General features: G+C 35.6%; 1 protein-coding gene across 1 annotated transcript in view; it reads left to right on the top strand.

Moving 5' to 3' along the window:
* The window catches only part of LOC145681248 (uncharacterized), a 258,338-nt gene extending 245,242 nt beyond the window's left edge, over positions 1-13,096 (top strand). Inside the window, exon 2 of the mRNA XM_081752809.1 lies at positions 12,954-13,096. The gene's annotated coding sequence lies outside the window, so the exon portion shown is untranslated. The remainder of the gene's footprint in view (positions 1-12,953) is intronic.
* The last annotated feature ends 12,612 nt before the right edge of the window (positions 13,097-25,708 follow it).

Raw genomic sequence — 25,708 nt, 5'->3', positions numbered from 1 at the left:
TTGAAGTGAAGGTTTTTTATCTTTTCGGTTCACCCAGGGGGTGCTCAAGTAACATTTTCGTTGTCAAACGGTGTGCCAACCGTTGTCTATTTGTAGACATCGATGGCAAAGCCACTATCAAAATGTCAACGGCAAATTCAATAATCCAGCAAATCCAATAATCCATCGATGCCAACAAGAAAAAACAAAACAGTGGTTCAACGTAGCACACTGTTGTCTAATGGTTAATTGGCTCACTGTACACAATCTACTGTTGGCCCAACGTTGTAATTTAAAATGTTTGATATCTTCCAATAGCATACCCAACTTGATAAGGGATCCAACATAAACGTCACAATGGAACATAAAGGTTTTCATTTGATACGTCGTTAATAAAATAAAAAGTTTGTTTATGGTCTTTCTTCGTTCTTTTTGAGCTTCAATTTTTTCTATGACTGCATTAAAATCTGCAATGCTGCTCGTCAAGTTTTTCTGAATAGAAAGCCTCGCTACTGCAAATATTTTCCGCTTTATTTTTTTTAAGGTACAGAAACACCTCTCTCTTCCGATGCGTGACAGGTAAAATTAGCAATTTGAAATGCCTGTAACTTTTGTGAATCCCAAACTAAAATCCGGGTAGGAAATTTTTGTCCATTTACACAATTTAAAACTATCAAAAAACACTTCTAGCCACCATCCTTCGTAGAAAGGCTAATTGATTTGGAAACATCTTGCGAAAAAAAAAATGTCTTCTTCACACAGCCATAGAAGGAAAGATGGAAATGAAGCGAGGAATATGAAGAAGAAGAACACAGCTGATCGTTGATTTGAAAGATAGGAGAAAATATTGGGAGTTAAAAGAGGAAGTTGAAGATCGACAAAAGTGGAAGAAACATTTCCAGTCCACAAATCTAAAAAAAAAAATCCTCATTAATACCAGGACCTACCGAAAGGCAGAATACTTAATAATAACAATAATAATAATAATAATAATAATAGTAAAAATAATAATAATAATAATAATAATAATAATAATAGAGATATGATGCTCACATAAATAATTTTTATAACATTGGTCAGATAATGTTTTTAACGTAAATCTCGCTACGGACTTATTCTTTTCATAAGTGAGAAAATTTCTTCACAGTGATATGAACTACCGAACATGGAAATAATATAGATTCATTTTTTTTGTTTTTAGTTACTCCTATTATTTATTAGTTACTCCTATTTTTTAGTTTGTAAAATTCTGGTAAACCCTCTTCATGGAATTTTTGTTTCGAGTTATATCGGGCTGAATTTATGTTAATTCCATGTAGAAATGAGTTGCTCATTCCTTAATGTCAGTTCAGAAAGAAGCAGAATACAGAGAGAGCTAATCTTTGATATCGCGGATTCTTTCTTTGAATTCATTTTTCAAATGCTGAAGCTTCTTGGTATGCATCCTCTACAAAGCAAGTGCCTTGTACTTGTTCCATACTTAACACAAATTGGGAAATGTATCAATCCTTTGTTTTGTAACAGTTTCTCCCAAAGCTGCAACTTGTGTTCTAACGTTTTTATTTACGTAATGTTTGCAGTAATTATTTTTTTTCTTAAAGTTTCAAATTAAAATGTGATAAATATTTCCTAATAACAACTGCCATGAAAGAAACATATTGTAACCACAAAGAACCTGTCAGTAAGTTTGTGCTTTGTTCTTTGATTTGAAGAAAATTGTTAATTTCATCTCTCAAGTTCTAGGAACTTTTCAGATCCGTGTAGCACAGGATACCCAGCACACTTGTCTGCGATAGGGAAACCTAGAATATTTATGTAAAATCTTCTAAGAAAACAGCAAATTGTCGGTGGTTTAAGCCATATAAAGTTGATTTAAGAACAAGGTCTATGTGAACTATCTTTGAACGTATCACAGAGTGACCCAAAGTAGGTATACATACCTGCGTTGATCAAGTATGACATTTTAATTTATTAAGATAATGAATTTATATGCTTCGGTCTATTCTGAGTTTAGGCATAAGTGAAAAGGAATTAAGAGCAAATAATGAAGAAACTAAGTCAATATACTGTATGTATGGATTGCAATAAGTAAATAAAAATCCCATGAGCAGATCAGTACGGGGTGTATACCTACTTTTGGGCCACTATATATACGAGTATTTCTTTGTTGTTTTCTGGAGGTGAACCGAGGGTCACAAACAAATGATTCAAGGGTCACATGCAACTCACAAGTTTGAAATACTTGTTCTACAGTTACGGGTTAATTCTGTTACCAGAAAAATGGCAGATCATTTGTATTTGAAGTTTCATTGCGTTATTTTCAAATCACAAGTGTATTCTCAATTTTGAACTTCAAAGGACCAATGCTTTTCAGACAACTGATGTAGATCTACCAAAATTTAGTTTTTATTAAGTAAGGAATATTTTAAGAAGATATTAGTACAATAAATTATGGACTGAAGTTGAAGATTTTGAAGACTTTGAGGCTCAATATGAACCAATTATATACAGACTTGATGCCACAAAGAAAAACTATGTAGCGTACGTAAAATCGTAGGTTACATACGTAAATCTTAGGGATAGGCGTGAGTCGAGTCAAATGTAATTTTCTCGAATTGAGTTTCGAGTCGAGTCACTGTTTTCAGATCGAGTTTCGAGTAGAGTCGAGTTTGATAAATGGCTCGCTCGTTCAGCTCATTCTAACTCGTTTTGGAATCATGGCCTTATTAGACTGGAAAAGGAAAGCCATGAGAAATATAAACAATAATGTGAAGTACTTTTAGTGTTTCTCACGACTTATTTTTATTAAATCCGTGTTGATAGAGAGAAAGGCAGAAGGAAAACCAGGAAGAGGGCGACCAAGCATAGAATATCTAGATTATCATTTTTGAAGATTTATCTTAAACTTGAGAAATGGTTATCCTTCCTTCCTTTTTCATTATTGTTTGACATAGAATATCTAGATCCTTGATAACGTCACAGGTTGTAATTCCTCTCTGTAAAATAATCCATCCAGTGGTTCCTTTGTTCCTATCTTCACTGTCTGACAAAATATGACACGAATTGAGAAACTTTTCGGTACGAAAAAGAGATAAGTCGCAAATCGACAAGTACATTTTTTTTCAAATTCGAAATGAAACAGAAACATCCAAGACTCATAGACAATACTAGTTCACTGAAGTTTTAGTCCTCAGACACTGTTTTAATGTTGCATGTGGCATATATAAAAGCTTTAAATTGATATAGTAATTGCACGAACTCGATGTATTTTCAAACACAAGACAATACAGAAACATCCGAGATTTATGAGCAATACTGATTCACACACATCCGAGACTTATGAGCAATACTAGTTCGCCCAAGTTTTTGATGAGCAAGATGCCCACATTAGACAAAATTTACAGAAAAGTTGGAATATTAAGGAATGGTGGTGATCTGACTTAGAACACACCTTTTCATTACAGTAAACAAAGAACAGGAATGAACATGAATTGTACCTCAAATGTTGTGTACGGGTTCGCGTTCAATCACAGTTCCCATGAAGTGAACTTTGTGGTGTACAAACATCGTGTGTGCGTGAGTAGCGTTTATGTTTCTATTCCAGAGAATTTTTTTCTTAACTTCTTATTCAAAGATTCACAAGATAGGTTATTTCTTATTTAAATGCTTCTTTCAACATTCCTAGTCTATCTTTGTTTTTAAATCACGTTCACATTTTATGTTTTATCTATTAACTACAGAGATATAAAAGTAGAAACAAAATGCACAAATGAAGGGGAATTGAAAGATTTATTATGAAGATCTAAAGCTGAAACCTCAAAATACTATTACTAGGGTAACTAGTATTGCCAACAAAACGAGAGAAACTTCTCGATGCAAAAAGAGGCAAGTTTCAATTCGATAAGTACAGTTTCAAATTCGAGATGATACAAAAACATAGGTACGTTCGAAAAAAGTTTGTGATAACTTGATCCAAGATCCAGTATATTTTGAATCAAAAAGTTTCTTGTACGTCTTATATCTGGACAACTACATAAAGTATAGCCAGATCCAGATTGAAAAAAAAAACATAATTACTGCAGACGTTACGTAAATAAAAACGTTAGAACACAAGTTGCAGCTCTGAGAGAAACTATTAGAAAACGAAGGTTTGATACATTTACCAATTTGTGTTAAGTATGGAACAAGTACAAGGCACTACTTTTCAAATAATATTCCAATCAATTTCTTCTCTTCTTTCTATCTGTCTTCAGGGAACAGGAGTTTGAACCTGGGACCCTCACGTACACGTTGTTTGTACACCACAAAGCTCACTTGGTGGGAACAGGATTTTGAACGCTCTGCCACTGACTGTTATTATTATATGCAGGAATTTATAGCATATTGAATTCCGTCTTAAAAAGTGTTTAGTTTCAAGAGCAACATTATATTTACAAAAAACGATATCGAAATTAGAAATTTGTACACGCAAGCCCGTTATCAGCGATGATTTTTGATTTATATTACCCCTGTTAGCAGTGACTTTGGGGAATTGCTTGAGTTAGGAGGATATATATATTTTTTTATCCGTAGTGTCATCACTTATCAAAACTTGTTGACCATTACGTGATGCAACTTTTTTTTCGCAATAAAGGTTCATCTGAAAATTTCAGATTTGTGCAATTTTTCGAAGTGTGAGTGGTCAGTTACAGTTACAGATTTGATTAACCGGTTATAAGTCTAGGTACATCTTTAATAGTGTAATTCAAATTGTGGACCTGATGTCAACATGTGCATCATGTATTATATCACAGAATACTACATTGCTAGATCTATCCGCTTTCTCAGATTTGTTCAAAAACGTAACACAAGACTATTGTAATTGGTCATCTGAATTACCTTTTCTTGTTTGTCTTAAAAAGCAATACATCTTCGTGGATAATCATTTAGCGCACATACAGCCAGGAAAAATATTCTTCAGTTGAGAAATTTTCTTTTCCTATTACAGTACCGACTATACAAGTTATCAAATTATAACTATTCCAAAGATAACGTGAAAAACAGATTAATTCATTTGTTCACGAATTAATGCGAAAAGGGAAATTTGTCAACTGTAGAATACTTTATTTTTTCGTGTGTACAGGAAGATTATATGGCTATACGTAATAATGATGCTACTGTATCTCCAACAAATATAGATCAAAACTTACTGGCCATTACGTGATGCAACCTTTTTTCACTAGTGTAATTCAAATTGCGGACCTGATGTCGACATGAGCAGAGTTATATAAAAATGCATCATGTATTATATCGCAGAATATTACATTGCTACTCCTTCTGTATATAGGATAGGTCAGTGTTTCTTTCTTTAGATATATGCTATCTTTTGTTGTTCAGCATTACGTCAGAACATCAAGTTAACACTTCTCAATTTGTTGATGAATGTCTTGGTTTAATATTTATCTTCACACGTATGTAGTTGATTATTTTTTTCTTTTTTAAAAAAAAGTAAACTTGCGATGTTTAAAGATGTTGATGATGAACATGTACAATAGATTTCAATCTTTTAATGGAGTCATTCGATTCATTTTTAATGTTAGACTTTCGTTTTGAAAGTAATTAATTTTCTAAGAAACGATTACATGTTACTCTTGTGCACATCACATCTTTGCAAATACTATCTAATGTAACCCACTAACATTTTGAATCAGGTCCAGTTGGGACAAAATTTTCTAAAAGGGAGCATGGACATGCCAATTTTGGTTGCTAATCATGGGCCCATGTTCGCCAAATATTAGTTATTTTAAGCATTACCTCATTGGCAATACCGTCTACTGTCTCCTTGGTATTATCACAATGGAAAGTACGCTGACAGTATTCGTAACTGAGTGATGAGTAATCACAATTTAGTTTTTTAACGGTCATGATGGATCAATGGTTGAGTCCCAATGATAGATTGGCAACAACCAGTCCCAACATGTAGAATTTAGGAGAGAGGGGAGTAGAATTTAGGAGAGACCCAATTCAATCATATTTTAGTTCATTTGCAAGCCTTCCGTGAAAATTTTAGGGGCGCTCGTCATCCCTATGGATAAGAGCATGGGTAGAGTGATTACTTCTGGTGCTTGGGATTCCTGCCTCAATCCGAGTTCATGTTAATAGGTAATTGTGGTAAACAAAAAAAAAAAAAAAACTGTGAGCATTATTTCTCCTGTTTACTTCTACTTTGTTCATTCCTGTATTTTTCATTTTTATGTTTGTTATTTTTCTAAAGCAATTATGTCAGGTTAGAAGAACATGTATCTTTTCTTTTTAGTACGTGTATTGTTCTACTCACAAATTCAATGGATTTCAGGATGCATGATGACTCAGTGATATAACGTTTATTCACATTGTCATTCTATTAACTATTATTTTTTCGTCATTCATTTGTCTTAATCATATGTCCTTTTACCGAGAAAGGGCATATTTGTGGGACGTATCTTTATTTCTCCGGGGGGTCTTTACATGATGTACAAACCTATTACATTTTAGGTTTGAGAAGTGTGGTGGCTCAGTGGTAAAGGATTTACAACCAGTACTTCGTTTTTCAAATGCTGAAGCTTCTTGGTATGCATCCTGTACAAAGCAAGTGCTGGAACTTAATGGCGATCCGTGCCTCAGATTTATCAATCATCACACCTTCAGTTAATTACTCTAAAAAAAAGAAAGATAACGAGTTCGGAATTTGCTAGATTCATGTTTCTCCAAGGCTGATGATGATGATGATGCTAATGTTAGGTGTTCAGTATAATAATAATAAGGGCATAAACACATCTCTCTTTGTTCCAGACAATTCTCATAGTTCGTGAAAAAAAATATTACTTTTAGATTCATTTGCCAACGAATCGAGAAACTTTTCGGTACGGAAAGAGATAAGTCGCAAATTGACAAGTACATTTTTTCAAATTCGAAATGAAACAGAAATATCCGAGACGCGTAGTATTGTCACTAATGTACTTGCAAACATGGTATGCTAAAAGAAAATGGCAACGTTGATTTTCACTGAAGAGTGGAAATACGAAGAAATTCTGTTAGGTGGAACGTTAAACTAAAAATATTTCATCTCTCTCTCTCTCTCTCTCTCTTACGAAGGGCATGATGTCTCAATGATTGTGAAAACTAGTACTTAACACAATATGATGTTCTTATTCCGTATACGTATAAAAGAATAGCTCTTACGTATAAAAGAATACATAATGATCGTTTCTGGATGTTGGAATGGTCTGCCCAAGCAGCTTGATAAAAATTCGGCGTAGCATAACTACAGTAGCTTCTTCTCTTATATTCGCAACCAAAAAAATGGAGGGCAAAAGTTTTGTATGGTGAAGGTAGGGGGCGCCGAATTCTACTTCGTCCCGGGCGTAGAAATCTCTACCTACGGCTCTGGCTGTCTCATATTAGCAAGAAGTACCACCACCACACAATGCTTGTGGGATTCGTCTTCTTCGTGGAACATTCGGATTACTGCATTCCGCAGCGTATTAAAACTTACCTCACACCGTAGGAACCGAATACTTCAGATTGTGGCTTGCGACAATTTTTTCACAGTAGAAAAATTGGCACGTGTATTCTGAAAGTGCATGGATAATTGATTCGTATATTTAAGAACACGTCTCATCAGTTCAAGACGAAACAGAAATAAAAAGTCATGAACATTTTTAGCAGGGAATGCGAGTCTGGGCCATAAATTTGAAAGTGACCTGCTATTTTCTCTAGAGCTTCAACCGCTGGTCCAAAATTTTCTAAACTGCCGGAATAGCTTCCAATCTACAGCTCCGTCTAGTGTTGCTCAAAGATTTTAATGTTCCCAAACGGTTTAAGTTTTCTCCTTGATGTTGAATATTTTCAAAAAATAGCGTGGCGTTTCGACGACTCTTCTATGAAGGAATGCAAACTACTCAAAATCGCAAACATTTTTCGAATCGCAGACACTTTTCCGCACACATCAACAATGCAGAATTTCAACATGTTTGCGTAAGAATGAATATAAATGGATAAATGGTCCAAGTTCCTGATCTTCTTTGCAACGCAACAGTATTGACCACGCATAGTGGCTGCACCATCTTAACATCGTCCTCCGATGTTATGTACGCTCAAATCCACTGATATTAACACATTTGTTAAGTTTGGACAAACTTTCGCCATCTGTTTTTTTTCTGTCTTGTAAATCCCGATAAAACTTTTATGGACATTTAATGTTTCATCACAGTACCGCAAAACAATTGATACTTGTTTATGTCGCTTCAAATTTTGAGTTTCATCCATGATGATACAATATATACTTGCAGTCCTCACACGATCAATCATTATTCCCAGAACATACTCACACATTAAATATGGTAATTGATTTTTATATTCGGGACTAACGTATCTAAAGGTTTTCTCTTTGTTAACATAATACCGAAAAATCACGTCATTGTCTTTGGATCTTAGCGATAAGAGTTCAAGTAAGTTTCCTTAATTTTCAGTTATGTCATTTCCCTATGACCTCTAAGAGGAACACATTAACGAGCACAATATAAAACACTATTTAGAACTGCTTTCAATTATAATATATTGTCGTTAAATATTTGGTTCATCTGCGAATCTAATTTACGCGCAACCACTCCCTGCAATAGTGCGTTTCGGAATTCCGCAGCGTTAAAAACACAAGTATTATGATTGTTACTTGCCTCACGAATACCGAATTTATGTATGGCCTTCTTCCAGTTATGGAACCCCTCCTTCGTAAACGTGTCTTCAGATTTGGGAATATTTTCGGACATTGCGCGACAATAAAAGCAAAAAGCACTATCTCGAGCAACGCTATATTTTAATCAACTGTATTTCCTATACCATTTAGATCGGAACCGGCGGCTATTTTTTAATGGGGTGGGTTTTCAATTGTGCTTGAAAGGGACCTAGACCTACTGCAAGAAATGTCTTTGTCTTTTCACAACCATTGACTCGGCCACGATCTTCTGAAACTTCATCTTGTGATACTGTTTTCACAGTACTACCGGCATTTGAATTCTTATCTTCTGACACTATTTTCACACTAGCACTTAAATTCTTATCTTCTGAAACGCAAGAGGTAAATTATTTAGTCACTATTTCATTATCTCCGCTGGCACTAGTAATGAGCGCAAGAGTCTTGGTCTTGCAGTTTTTGCAAGAGTCTTGCATGATAGACCAAGCCCAAGAGCAATACCAAGACCAGGAATACCGATGCAAGACCAAGACCCTATCTGCAAGACCAAGACCAAGACTAAGACTCTTGCGCAAGAGTCCTGCGCAAGTACTATTACTTGAATTTTTTTATAGAATGTAAAAGAGGAGAAAAATCATTACATCTTTTAAATGGATTTTTGACTTCAGTATATCGTATATCGTTTAGTATATCGTTTCCTGAATTGGCTGTTCGCGTTCTCTGTAGATATAGTTCGTTTCCAAGCCACACAGGTGTAATTTTGCGTCATGTAAGCTATTTTGGTGGACAAACATCGTGTGTGCGGGTTTTCTCAGGTTTTTCCGTCTCCTCCTACTATCATCATTCCGCCATTCCAGTCATTTTTCATCATCACCGTCTTCCTTATCCTTGGTGCGTAACTGTAGAATGTTAAACTAGATACTTCATTTCATTTCAAAGCATACTAGTGGTGTTCTTCTTCCAAAACTGAAGAGAAATGTAGTATTGAACACAGGGCCGTGCTGGGATACTAATGAGGGCGGTGGACAAGTCCACTAAAAGGGCGCCCACACAAACGGATATATATATATATATATATATATATATATATATATATATATATATATAGAGAGAGAGAGAGAGAGAGAGAGAGAGAGAGAGAGAAGAGAGAGAGACTTTGAAAGAAAGTATGGGTGCCATTTTATATCAAAATCATCACCAAATTTGTTTTAGTATTAACGTAAATAGCTAACCTCGAATCGAAATCCTACTACAGAAAAACTTTTTAGTTCCTGCAATAACACTTCTGCCAAATAAAAAGAAGCTAAATGTATCAACAACTTAATATAGCACGCCTATGGACGCAGAAGGCTCATTGCCGCGTTTTAAAAAGCTCTCCATTGATTTGTCCTTAGAAAACTGAACCTAGTTTCTACTTTATATTTCAATCTCTGCGAGAACCATTTTAATATTGTCCTCCCATCTATGCCTCGGTCTTCCTAACAGTTATTTTCCAATTTGGATTTCCAGTTACAACTTCGAAAGCGTTTCTAATTTCTTCCAATCTGACTACATAACCTGACCATTTGAGCCTCCTAGACTTGATTACCCTAACAATGCTTGGTAAACGGTATAAAATTATGCAGTTCCTCCTTATGAAGTTTCCGCCTTTCCCTATTCCCGTTCTTTTTGGAGTTCAAATATTGGTTTAAGAATCTTGTTTTCAAATACTTTCAGTCTGCGATATTCCCTCAGAGTCAGTGACCATGTTTCACAACCATACAGCACAACAGGCATGATTATCGTTTTATATTTTGAGCTACAAAATCCTCAACAGAATTAGCAACAAAAAAATTTTTAACTGAATAATAGCACGAAATTCCTGCTTTCAGTTGACATCAAATTTTTTAGTGATTATGGTTTTGGTCTGTTGATAATGATCCTAGATATTTGAAAGTATCCATTTTGTCGAAAGAAAATATTTGGTATTTTAACGCATCCATAAAATGCAGTATTACGATCCCGACAAACTTCCATTTATTTAGTTTTCTGTGCATTTACTTTTAAGCCAATATCCATGCAAGCGGTGATTAAGATTTCTGTATTCCTTTCTATTATTCTATCATTACCTATTAAATTTACATAATCAGCATAAGCCATAACCTGACAAATACAATTCAGCTCTAGGACTTGATTGCTGTCTTTGATTTTCCTTATCGTGTTCTCCAGAACAAAGTTAAGTAATAATGACGACAATGCATCTCTTTGTTTCAGGTCATTCTCAACGTGAAAGCTTGTGAACAAGAATTTCTCTACTCGAACCTTACTTTGGGATTCATTTAAACATATCTTAATTAATCTACCTTTTCTGTAAGCATGTTGTACAATGTTTCCCTCCTACCAGAGTCTAAAGTCAATAATTGATGTGCCAGAATGTTGTATTCTCTCATTTCTTTTCAAGTATTAGTCGAATGGTAAATATCTGGTCGATAGTTGATAAATTTTAACTAAATCCGTTCTGATAATCTCCAATAATTTCATCTGGGTATGGAGTCAATCTTGCTAATGCAATGTTTAAGAGGATTTATTGGATGTTGACAGAAGAGAAATGGCTCGATAATTATTAAATCTGTTTTGTTGGTTTTCTTCTGAACTGGAACAATGATTGATTCTTTTCACTCTTGTGGTAATTCCTCCTTGTTCCAGATAATGAGAATGAGTTTGTGAATCTTGCTCTACAATTTTTCCCCTCCAGCTAAAATTAAGTCAACAAGAATTTCGTCTACACCCGGAGATATGTGTTTATTTTTTTTAAATAGCGATTTCTATTTCTGTCTGGTTAGGTTCTGGAATATACAGTTATGCTGCATGCATTTCACTTTCTCCACGCGCATTAGTTTTTGGCTATGTGTTAAGCAAATCGTCAAAGAAATCTTCCCATTTATTTAAGATGCTATCTGTATCAGTGAGAACTGTTCCTTTAGGTTTCTTTAATATATAGGCACGAAGTTGATAGCCCTTCTTAAGTTCGTTGATGCATTTATACATGCCCCGAATGTTTTTGTTTTCACTATTATCTTCAAAAGTTTCGTTTCTTTGTTTTTAAAGTTTTAGAAGTTTTCTGCCAGATGACAATGAAATTTTATGCAGTTATTTCGTTCGGACTTTGTAGCCAACGCAGTTTCTTCTGTTTTCTCTTCTCTGCTACTTTAGTACACTCCTGGTTGAACCATGGTTTGTTCCTACATATTTCTGCGTGCTCCAATATTTCTTTTGCTGAAATTTTAATGTTATCTCTAATTTCAACCAAGTATCTTGAACACTAGTGCACTCCGAACCTTCTAAAACCGAGAATCTATTCGACACTTCAATCTGGCTCCCCTCTCAACTGACTTTCCTCTATTTTTTAAAAAATTAAACCGCTCCGTTTTCAGATATTGAATATTACCTTTATTCAACGATAGTCTCTCTCTTACTATCACAATCAACTCCTCTGAACGACCGAACATCAGTTGTGCTAGACTGTTCTTTTCTGTCTACTAAAACATGATCAGTTTGAATATTTTTTTCCATCTGATGAAGTCCATGCATATTTATGAATGGCGCGATGTTGGAATTTTGTAATCTTCACGATAAGGTTTCTGGATATTGCACAGTTCACGAGTCTAACGCCGTTGTCACAACCTTTCTTATGCAAACATTTATTCCCTATAATCGGTTTGGAAATACCCTCTGGTCCTACCTTCGCATTGAAACCGCATAACAGAATTTTCATATGGTATTGCAGGAGATGATCAAATACCCGTTCTATTCTTTCGTAAAAACTGTATTTTTTAAATCGTCATCCTTATTTTCTGTTGGGGCATGTGCATTCAAAACAATAATATTACACCACCCACCCTTAAGAGAGGTAAAAGAAAATCTACCATTAACAAATTCAACCTATGTAATTGCTGATATTACGTATTCGTTTGTGAACAGAAAGCCCTGTTTCTTGTTGGTATTTTCAAATTTGTTCCCCGTAAAAGAACGTAAAATTTCCCGACTTGACACCTCCATTTCCTTCTCATCTAACTTTCTGATATCCCACTAGCTCCAACCTCTATTTCTAAACTTTTTTTTTTTTTTTTTTTTTTTTACAAATTTTAATGCGCCTGCCCTATAGAGACTTCTTATAATCCATGTTCCAAATCTCATGTCGATTTTACTTTGCTGAGTTCGTGCCAAGTTATAAGTTCTGATCCGAGGATTCTGCGAACTTATCTGAACAATCCTTTTTTTACAGGATGAGGTTGTTAGCCTCACACCCAATTCTCAAGCTGGATTATCACCCCTTGTCTGTCCGCGACTACTTACTTAGTACATTCGCAGCTAACCTCTATATCCCAGAGGCCTTCTCCTCGATCCACAACCTGAGGACTCACCGTGCCGTGGTGACAGGAAGACTACATTTTACGGAAATTAATACAGCTATATTTCAGAAATACAACAGGTACTGATTATCCGAACACTGCTTTAAAACACACAGGAACAATCAATGTGCTCGGATATATGGATGCATATTAAGACTGTGAAAGCTTCGATGCCGTAAAAATCGTAAATTAGAGACTAGTGTCAGTGTACTATTACAGTGTAGCATTTCGTAGTATTGCATTGTACGTTTGACTGTCCGAACTATTCTTGATGTATCACATTGTTTCGCTTTATAGCTATATAACTTTATAATATTTTTGTAAGTGATTGTACTCTTTACCTGTTCTCTGCCAATAGCAACTGTATGAATTTATAATACAAAACTGAAATACAGAAGAATAATTTTTTTAAAAAAAATAATGCGATATTTCGCAGGGTATCTTATGTAAAGGGCGCCTTATATTCTTCACAGGTTCTGTACTACCAGTCAGTATTTGAATTTATTAAACAAAGCTGGTATACAGGATAACTAAAACCACTTATCTATAGGGCTAATGTGATGTTTTGTAGGGCGCCTTATGTAAAGGGCGCACTGTACCTTTCACGGGTTCTTCGCCAACAGTAATTGTGTGTATTTATTGTACAGATCTGTGCTATGCAGAAGAGTAAATAAAATCGTTCATCTTTGATGTGGTCTCAGAAGGGCGCCTAATGTAAAGGGTGCAGTGCACCTTTCACGGGTTCTTTACCAATAAAACTATAAGAATTTATTACTAAAAACTTGTGCCTTTATTTATACTGTGATATTTCGGAGGGCGCACCGGGACACGTCCCGGTGTCCCGGTGGGCCAGCACGGGCCTGATTGAACATCGGTAATTCCGTACACCATAGGTGCTGACTACATGGGCATGACCTTGCCTCCGAGACCCAAGTGTCCATTGCAAATTTTTAATGTGTGCTCATAAAATTAATATCGAAATAACATTTTCATGACATTGACAATAACTTAGTGCATCTGATCGCAAGTTTGATTTCATGGGCGGATGTTTTTACGTTGAATAATTGTTTTATCAATATAACTTTTAGCCTCCTTAGGTATACGGCACATTGAGGATTGAGCGATATAACATTATACTACAACAGTAAATCTATATTTAAAATTGAAAGTGGCAATCCTTGTGACTCCTAATCTCTTGAACCACCCGCTCGAGATGGATCCAATTTCCAATATAGATCAGGTTTAGGCCTGGAATGTTATTTGTCAGTTCACTTTGAAGGAGCAACGTATGGGAGCAGGAGGAGGGGGAGATATGCAAAAAACATAATAAATAAAAATAAAAGTGACTAAGTTTGTGATTTAATAATTCTTGTACCAGAAGACCGATCTTATTTTTTTTAAATGTATGAGGTTTGGAACTGGAAAGTTTTTTTTATAGTTTTACTTTGATGGTAGAACCTAGGATTGCAGTTGGGGGAGGTATATATAAAAATAAACTTAATAACTCTTGAAACCCCTGACCGATCTCGATCAAATTTACAACATAGATGAAACTCAGGCCTGGCACGATTTTTCTCATTTTACTTTGACGGTGCAACATAGGGAAGGGGAAGGAGTGAGATATATGAAAAACAAATAAAAGTATAAGTGACTGTTTTTGTGACATAATCACTCTTGAGCCACCCAATCGATCTTGATGAAAATTTCAACATAGATGAGGTTTGGACTTGGAATGTTTTCTATCATATCACTTTGACCAGATGCTTATGGACAAAAATCAATTGGGAGCTCCTTGTGAACGTGACGTTGAACCTTCTGGTGTCATAGTATATAGAATTATAGTTAGTTATTTACTTTTGTTAATATTAATGATATAATCCATACATCCAGACGAAGATCTGAGGATCATATTACTGTGTATGGAAAGTTCAATAAATGCAGCAAGTGACCTAACAATAATGGAGGAAACCGTAACTAATAGTACTGATAGAGATAGAAATGGTATCCTAACAGTTTGAATTCAAGTAGCTTTCAATTTATCTAACGATTTTAACGTAAATTTAGCTCTCGCCTACATACATTATTTGTTCTACTCCTCCCACTTAACTTTTACATGCCATGGACGCCCATGATATAGAAAAAACCTTTAAAATCTGTTTGAACTGGATAATGTTTGGGATGAAATTAAAGATCTACATATGAGCCAACCTTAAAAACTTGTATAGCCATAACAAATTATATAGAATAATGAATTCAGGAGAGATACTGAACAATTTATTATCCTTTGAGTGACATATGTTCATCATATAATCTTGATGAGTAATGTAAAAGAGTTTGATTACAGAACAAGTTAATTAACAGAAACTAGAAGAGCTAGTACCAAACGATAGTATGTTTGGTTTCCAACTGATATGGCTGCTTTTAGAACCTGAATCCAAAAAAAAAATGATATCAGATAAGATAAAACATGTAGAAATCATTTGACATTTTTTAAAAAAATGAAATAAATTAATGGAACAGTGAGTGAGGTAATTGAGACTATAGCATTTGTACAAGTCTGAGCAAAGAAAGTTGAAAAAGTGGCTAGTACTCAGTACTTGTGAAGTTCTATAATTAAGGAAAATATGAAATATAAACGATAAATAAAAGGTATTCTGTAGAGCCGTGCATCTGCAGTTTGAGTTAAAATCAAAAATATAGTAAAGGTTGTTCTTCTGAGGTATTTTAATGCTCCTAGTGGAAATCATCTAGCCCAGGACTTCGTTAAACAAAAGCCTAGGCGCTAGCCACTGGGCTACGCAGGACGGTTATAAACATACCCGAATCCAGTGCTTTATCCGACCAAAAACAATTAGCAATTCCAGCTTTCTCCTTCCTTTGCGACCTGGCATTTGGTAGCACATTACGATTAATTTACTCTTACAGATTCCATCTATACCTAAGGTACGTGCGCTAATCAACCAGCTAAGCTGGAGATTGCAAAAGCAACATAAACAATCAAAATAACTACAAGCATTACCAGTACATAATTATTATCAAACACAATAGTGGATTGTTACTTTTTGATCTTATTATCAGAAGCGTTTATCACAGACTGACAAGAAATAAGGTGTATATACATGTAAAACACAATAACTAGAACATAAAGAATAACTAGAGTTTTCTATTTGTTTACATTACTAACACCTTCTATAAAAATGAAAGATTATTTTAATTCGTGGAATAATTTAATTGAATCGGGAGAATCCCACAAACGCAATGTTGTCTACCACAGACTCACTCGGCCTGGAATCGAATCAGAGACCCTCCTGTACAGTGGGACACATAAATATCGCAACTCTACTATTTTCTTAAGACTTTATCTTATGCAACCTATTTCAGATCAACGTTCTACAGGTTGCTGCGTAGCTAATCTAACCTTAAACTAACGCCTGATAAGCAAGTAGCCACCGAAATATTGATTTCAAATACATAAAATAAAATATTGGACTATAATAGAGTTGCGATATTTATGTGGCCCACTGTAAAAGATGTGAGAGTAATAATACATTCTAGAGTAGGAAGTTAAATTCCAATGCTTGCAACACTATCAAGTTACATACAAAATATAGAAAGAGAACATTGAAAATGCGTTTATAATTTTGTAAGAAGTATGAAATATGATGTTTACTTTTATCAATGTTTGAGATAATGCTTTTTAGAAGAAATCTTCTGCACGTGTCCTGTTTCTTCCCATGTGCTTGAATCCCAGAGTTGCGGTCTAGTGTATTAAGGATATCAGCTTCGGAGAACAGTACTATAAGTTGGGAAAATGGTCCTGACTCATACTAAAACGAAACCAATTATTAATGCGCCGCATTGTCGAAAATACTCTTTCACACGTCGCACTGTTCGATGGCAATGTCATACTTATTTGAATCTTGTTGTTCAAATTAGGATACACGCCATTTGAAATTCTCGACTGTAGCTCAGTCACCAATATGTTCAAAGGAATATTTTTCAAACTAATGTTGGCTCCTCGAAAGACATTTCTTGCTATATACATTTCTGCTAGGAGAAGACGTTTATCAATACCAGGCATGGAAAAGTTATTTATGAAGAAGTCACTATTTTCTTCATTAAATCGCAAGAAGTCTTCACTTGAAATAACCAAATCAATGGCTTCGCCAGAAAATCTCCTGTTCATTTCAATGATAAAGACGTCCTTTACAGGATAGAAGACCTGATTGATATATTTGTCAACAAGATAGTCATTTGTATCAGTTTCATAAATATGCTTCTGTCCAACAAACTTAAACACAACATATTCCTTTAAACTGCTCGCAAGTAGTCGATTACCCTTCCAGAGAAGCTCTGAACTACTGCGAGAATGCTCAAATTGTGGCAGATGCACGGCATTCACTTCAGAGAAAGTCTTCACATCTTTCCATATATTTAAACATTCTTCATGATTTCTTTGGGAAGAAAGTCTATCTATCAACGTTTTCACTGATTGGTAACACAATTCAAGACAAGTATCATCCTTTTATAGCGACTTGCCCAAAACATTACCAGAATTGAGTACTTATAAAAACTATGTGGCACACAATAAAGTCTAGGGATTGAATGTCACTTAATAGTCCTTTTGCTTGACACGAATTATAATCTCGAAAATTTGTCGAAAAATACTCTAACAGCTCAATGATAGATTTGAAAGAATATTTGAGATTCGCCACTGCTGTTGCTCTACATGCACACCTTGTAACACTTAATTTGCTTATCTCACGTGGATTTACTTTAAGTTCTTTCTGTATGGAAATAACACGAGAATGATTCTCTGCATCTGCGAAAACTTCGTACACAGACTGCATAGTATTAACGAAAAAACATGCAAGATCAATTTCATTGCAAGCCTGCAATTAGTACTAAATTAAGATTATGTGCCATACAATGCATATAAACTGCATATGGATGAGTCTCGCTAATTATTGTCTGAAGTCCAGGTTCAACACCAGCCATTACAAAAAATGAAATGAAATCTTTAAGTTTTACGTCCCACGGTTATGCCGGCTAGGCTAAAGGAGACGGTGATGATGAGAGATGAGTGAAATGGTGGAATGAAGAAAGTGGGAGGAAACGGGAGAACCCCGAGAAAACCCACGAGCACGGTGTTTGTCCACCACAAAGTCCACACAGCGCGAGCTGGGATCGAACCAGGGACCCCAAGCACCGGAGGTGAACGCTCTACCACTGAGCCACCGCGCCACCAGCCAATACAGTAGCACCATCGTAAGACTGTCCAATCATTACGGAGGTGATACCATATTTATCAATTACATGTTTTATAACTTTAGCTAAACCAGGTGCTGATCTTTCCATTGATATATCTTCCATGCATAGGAATATTTCTCTCACTACTGATTCGTACACGTAACGTACACAAATACACATTCGCTTAGTTTTTTTTTTTTTTTTTTTTTTTTTTTTGTAATTTTGCTTCACCGACAAGTAAAGCAAAACATCCAGAGTCATTTACTTCTTTCACTATTTGTCGAATCACTTCATCCTTGCATACTTTAAGGAGTTCATTTTTAACCATTCTGCTCGTTAAATTGTGGTAACATGTAAATTTTCTTCTAAAATTTTCATCGTGCTTCGCGAAAAGTCCACACAATCCCAGAAAATGTCCCTTGTTCGTTGTCGATTCTGACTGATCATGTCCACGAAACTGATCATGTCCCTTGTTTAGCCAGATAAAATACAATATCTATAACTTTAATTAAATATAACTTGTTTTCCTCCACAAGCTTTGTGTGTGATGTAGACACCCGACTTGCCACAGATACAGAATTATGTTTGTATTCCCTCCACTTTTTCAAGGAAAATAAATGAGCAGAATAACGGTATGCTTACTGAGCTTTTTAAACATTTTTTTTCAATTTCTCTCCCTTCTCTCAATTCCCTTCTCTGTAAATATGTCTTCCCTTATTCCTGATGGAAACTGTCTACATACAAAGCAAAACACTGCATTTCTTTGAATACTATACTCTAACCATTCAAATTTATTATACCTACCAAGATGAACTACAACTGCGGCGAACATTTTCAAATTCTGTTGAAGGATAAAAGGATAAGACCGTTCTTTTTGTTCCAGTTGTAAGGTCACCGAGATCATTTAACGTTAATTCAGAAGATTTTTTTATCCGTGCACTTACACTAGAAAGGGTCGTGTTATCAGTTGTATTACTAAAACTATTAGTTTCGAAAGTACACTGCATATTACTTTCCGATTGGCTTGGTGTTTCTGTTTGATTAGCGCAAACACCATTAACACTGTTAGTTTCTTTGCTCTTGTTGACGTTTATTTGCCCTGAAGTAGAACGGACACATTCTATCTCGTTGTTCACAGCCGAAGGAACTTTCGTCTTAACGTGACATTGTAGTTCACGATTGTTATTAGAACCCTTTTCACTGCTTTTAGTGGAAAAAATTTTCTTATATCTCTACTTATAGCTACACATGGCTGTCCACACAAGATAAAACTGCACACGAAGTAATGCTAAATTGCAAATTCTTCTTTCTTTGTTTCTTTATGCATCGTATTAGGTGGAAACAAGAGTGCACAGATTATAAATCAAATTGGTTGGTGGAGAATTTTCATTGTTTTCTTCTTTTATGTCATGAGTTTCAACATACCAATGTTGCTAAGTACATTATAGTAACTAATTAATATATATATATATATATATATATATATATATATATATATATATATATATATATATATATTAATCTAGTCGTTTCATACTGTTTGAAGAAAGGTTCGACACAGTCAATTATACTTACGACCTGATTCCCTAGTGGTTTGCGTCGACGCAATGCAAAATTTCTATTTTAATTGCAGTAATCAGTATAGGAATTAAAATTGATTTTCTCATCTTTTTTTTGTTGTATTGCTGTACGGAAATTGCAGACAGGTATAACGGAATATGACCTTTTATATTGAACATGTTGCTTACATCATTGCATAAGCTGTTTGTAACAAATATATAAATTTTGGGGAGCTTCAGCCTTTCAAATTTTTACAGTTAGTGCCCCCCACGCCCCCCGTATCTTCGCCCATGGTTACAAAGTGGAATTACATGCTAACATGTAAATGTTGGATTGCACGAAATAGAGTCGTGAAAATTAGGGTTGAAGGAATGGAATATGAAATAACTAAAATGATGTTAAATCATTCACATAGGAGAAAACACGTACGCTTTACTCTGTGAGAAATGGTGGAAAGACAGAAGAAATACAAGAATGTCAGATACATATAGACCTAGTATTAAGGGGTGGTATTTATGATATATCGGTAATTCCTACGTCAAGACGAAGTTCCCTAAGAATTTCCGTATAAATATGAAAAAATCTAAATATGAAGCAAGTGACCTACGAATAATGGAAGAAAATTATTATTTGTACCCGGTAGCTCATAATTCAAGTAGTTTCTCCGTAAATTTAGTTGCGAGTGTAGAAGCATTCTTAATTTTAGTTGTCCCTCTATATTCTTACATGCCAGAGACGCACATGCTTTTCATGTAGTCGCATTAACGTAAAACTCAGATAAAACTACGGCATTATATAGTTAGTGCTCGTGGCTAGAGAAACAAATTGTTTCGTGAAAGCGATTTCTTTAATAGTTAATGTATTCTCACCTGATGGCAGCACATACTGTCTTCTGAATAGTCTTGAAATATCGTCAATTGAAAAAAGGATATAAAATTGTTTTACGAAATCTTAAGGAAAATATTTTTGCTTTTGACAGAGCGTAAGTACTTTCAATATAATTTGAAATCTGTTAACAGTTTGTACCATTCATTTTGGAGCTCACAGTGAATAAAGAATGATGAGATTACCTAGCTAAAATACTTGTCACGTATTTTTGTGAAGTAATCTCATGTACACTTGAAGTAATCTCATGTACGCGTATTTTTGTGAAGTAATATATATATTTTGAGAGAAGAGTGACTAGGTGTTTTATGCCTATGCTTCAAAGGCACAATAATATACTATACAGCGTCCCACTCTTAGATTGAAGTACAGAGTAAATGGAGCGCGCTGTTCCCACATTTCTTCCGCCGTATGTTTTCTTTCGAAGAATGAACAAGAAAGAAAGAGTGATGAGTCTGTAAATAAATCCTTCTTAAATTCATATATTTTCAACTCTTTTGTCATTCCAATCGCGCAATTTCATTTAGAACGGCGAATTGGAGGGTACGAAATAACAGTCTAACAATTGTGTGTTAGAAGTTTTTTTTTTTTTTTTTAATGATGGTTTATAAATCGTTGCAATAAAATTTTGATGGAAGCAATACGAAATCGAGAGAACATATGAAACGAATAGAAAACATATGATTGAAATAAATGGCAGACTAAACAACTCTAAACAGAAATTTCCTGCACCGATTGTGCGGAAAACTAAGGAATAACAATGGGTAAGATACTGCTACTGAAGTTGGATAAGAGTGAAAACTGGAGTAGGGTGATAGTGATAAGTGACGAGAAAATGTGACGTACGAGAACGCTCATTCGTCTGTGTACGCAAAATATCTGCTAATCCAATTCCGTTTGTCGAACAAGTTACATAATAAAGTATATTGTGAAGGCGGCTTCTCCCCACTTCCGATGTTTAAGACTGTATCATGAAGGACGTGCTAGAGGGTATGGTGGCAGGAAAAAGAGGGAGAGGACGAAAAGAGACTACAATTACTGGACGATATCAAAATAGAAAAATCATGCGTGAAGACGAAGAAGTTAACCGAAGACCGTGGATCATGGAAGCTTCTGAGTTGCAGCAAGTGGTCTGCCAATAAAATATGATGATGATAATGATGACATATGCAATGGTGAATAGGAACTGAACCTCCTAGTTTCTATACTCACTTCTGACACCTCAGACACACAATATCAGTTTGGAAACAGAAGAAGAATGAAAATAAACCCCATTATATCCGTTCTAAACAAACGCGCAAGTTGTGACTTGAAATCACGTATAGTGACAGCCAGTGGCGTATTTAGGGGGGGGGGCTTCCGGGCTTAAGCCCCCCCGAAATCTTACTCACTATAGTAAAGTATATGAAATATCTTGCAGAATTTTCACATTTTCAGGCAAAGCCCTCCCCGAAAGTTAGCAAAGCCCCCCCCCCGAAAGAAAATCGTAAATACGCCACTGGTGACAGCCAACAAGATACAAATCATTGGGCGAGAAAACAAAACCAAATACAATTATCAAACCCTACTTCCTAAAGAAGCATGGGGGGGGGGGGACAAGAATAAAGAGGCATTTCATTCTGCTTTGTGAGATCATAAAGTTATTTGTTATGAACGCTTTTGTCATTTTCATCTGTATATTCAAAGTAAATAAGAGAAGTGGAATTACAAACGAAACCAACTTTTATTGTCAAAATTGTCAGCATCTGAAACAGCATTAAGGACTACATGCGAACCATAATGAATCAATTATAAAACTAATAGCTTTTTATCACCAGGAATGAGATTTATTATTAATAGATATTTGTCATATTATATATATATATATATATATATATATATATATATATATATATATATATATATGTGTGTGTGTGTGTGTGTGTCTGTGTGTGTACGTGCTTGCGTGCGTGCAACTCAAGGAAAACAAGCGAAGTAAGTAGTGGAACTTAAGATTGAGTGGAGTTGACGCAATGTTTATCGTAGGTGAGGTCCAGGATTCGATTTTGCGAATATGCTTCCGTTAAGCAGTAGATTCGTGCTCGCATAGCATCAACAGTAAACACTCATCGGTATAGCACAATACTCTACATCAGTAACTTTAAAACAAACATTATAAGGAAAATAACATTGGCAAGATTTGTCACTGCCTTTCTTCTGATCATGCGCGCGCTTTGGAAAGTTGACTCTTAACACTAAAAGTCATAAAACCTAAATAAAGAAAGATATCGACCTGCAATTTGTTTTAAAAATAACTTCAATCCTTTCTCAATATTTTTCTCGCTTTGCACCCCCATCTAACCTGAAAAATAAAAAAGTTTCTCACTAGCCAACTTTTTAGATATTGCATTGCAATAGTATACGCACTTTCTCTTACATTTTATTTTTTATTTTAAAATTCAAAAAGTTTTTTTGAATGCAAACTTTTCCAGCATTGGCACCGAATATGGTGTTAATAGCTGTATAAGTTTCAGCGTTGTATCTCTTAGAGTTCCGAACTTATGACGTGATATATTTAACGCGACGTTAGAATTTGCCATGAGCAAGATTTCACTCTTTCAATGTATTTCAATACTTGAAAATTCTTCTCGATGTGAGAAAAAGAGATTTTTTGGTAGAGAATACAATGTTCTATAATAATTTATTCATACCTAGTAAAAGAAACTATTTCTAAAATTCAGGCTAAGTTTGGCAACAATGGGCATAAGGAAATGCATTGCCATTTACTCCTGTACTGCAATCTAAGGGTGGGACGCTCTTCTGATACTTATCGTAAATTCATTACCGTGGGAGACATCAACTTTCAACACGAAAAACAATAGTTTTTGAATTTCATTATTCTTAATATGACCTGCTACTTCCATGTACTTCCTCGGTCAACTCGCCCCTCTAGCAATACCACACCTGATATCGTTATATCATCTACAATACTCAACTCCCACATTACTATTGATGTTTTCGATTCTTTGGGGAGAGATCATTTTCCAATCAAACTGCCTCTTGCTACCAACACTTCTTAGCACCATACCTCATCAAAGAGAAAAGTGTATGTATATCATCAGGCCAATTGGCCTGACTACCAAGCGACCTTCACTTCAGGAGTTAGTGTTACTTTAGAGCTAACACCACAAGATGACCTCAACACTGCCGTTCACCATCTCACTCAGACATTATAAACGGCTGCTGATCAGCACATTCCAACTAATATGTTACTGCGCACAAATCGAAACTTCCTCCATGATACCTCCCTCTCATCAGCGGTGTATTTTGTTGCCTACCGGATCTATCGGAGGTAGCCCTAGAATATTACAAAATAAAGTTATTATAATATAAACAAAATTATATTGATAATTTTACACTTTAATATCCTCTTTCAATGAAATAAGTTTCTGAGTAGGGATGCGCACGAGTCGAGATTTAAGCCTGTCTCGACTCGTCTCGAGAAAATGTTGTCTCGACTCGTGTCTCGACTCGAAAATATGTCTCTGTCTCGACTCGACAGTATCTGTCTCGACTCGACTCGAATTCGAGTCGAGACAAAATATACGAGTTAAAATATACGCACACATCAGCCAGAACATTATGACTACCTACCTAATTGTCAGTGTGTTTACCTTTGGCACGGATAACAACGGCGAATGCTCTTGGCATGGACGTAATGATCCTTTGTAGGTCGCTGGAGAGAGTTGCCACCACATGTGCACACACAGGTCACCTAATTCTTGTAAATTCCGGGGAGGGAGCGATGTGTTCTGACGTCATGTTCATTCACATCCTAGATGTGTTCGATTGGGTTCAGATCCGGCGAGTTGGGGGGCCAACACATCACTTGGAACGCCTCCCTGTGTTCCTCGAACCACTCTATCACACTCCTGGCCTTGTGACATGGTGCATTATCTTGTCGAAAAATGCCACTACCGTTGGGAAACATGGTCGTCATGAAGTCGTGTACGTAGCCTGCAAACAGTGTGCGATACGCCTCAGCCGTCATGGTGCTTTATTCGAGCTCCACTAGACACATGGATGCATAAGCATAACCTTGGCCCATATGGTTGGGGGGGAACATTCGTACACACACACACACACACACACACACACACATATATATATATAATTCTCAACCTTTGCCGACCCACTTCTGGATGAAGGTTTCTCCAATTCTAATTCACGCGTATCTATTTTTGGCAGTTCGTTTCCACGTTACTCCACAATCCTTCCTAATTTCGTCACACCACATTCTATTACAACGTTTTCTGGATCGTTTTGGTTCCCTTGGGATGCAGTCAAGGATTGCTTTTGTCCACCTATCGTCAGTTCTTCTTGCAACATGACCAGCTCACTGACACTTGAGTCCTTTTATTTTCGCGATGATATCGGTCACTCCTGTCATCTTCCTTATCCATGTATTTCTTTTTCTCTCTCTCCGGGTTACACCAAGCATACATCTCTCTATTCTTCTTTGAGTTGTATATGCTCTCTCCCTTTGGAAGAAAGAGCATTATACATTCACAACTGATCACAGAAAGTTGTGAATTCAACCAAGCGTAGATTTTAATTCCTACTTTTTGATTGGAAGCAGCAACATATTTCACATTATTGCTTTTGGTATAAAAATCGATTATAAAATTTGAATTTGCATTGGCAGCTACATGGCATGAGTGTGAACTGCGATTCTTCTTTACTTTCATTATTAAGAGAGTTTTACTTATTGATTTTAAGATTCACAAGCTGTAATTAGAAGTATATAATATACATTACTCACTTGTGCACGTTAAACTTTTCTTTGTTTCGACAAAAATATATTCATAAATTTCCACTTGGGCAGGTAGTCTTCGACCTTAAATTGTCACTTTTTGAAACCAACCATACATTTGCTTCTAATGTTTTAACCAAG

This window comes from Thermobia domestica, chromosome 3, assembly GCF_964235325.1.
Source record: "Thermobia domestica chromosome 3, izTheDome1.hap1.1, whole genome shotgun sequence".
Lineage (NCBI taxonomy): Eukaryota > Metazoa > Arthropoda > Insecta > Zygentoma > Lepismatidae > Thermobia > Thermobia domestica.
The sequence above is the reverse complement of the archived record's forward strand: the minus strand, read 5'-3'. Positions and strand labels throughout refer to the sequence as shown.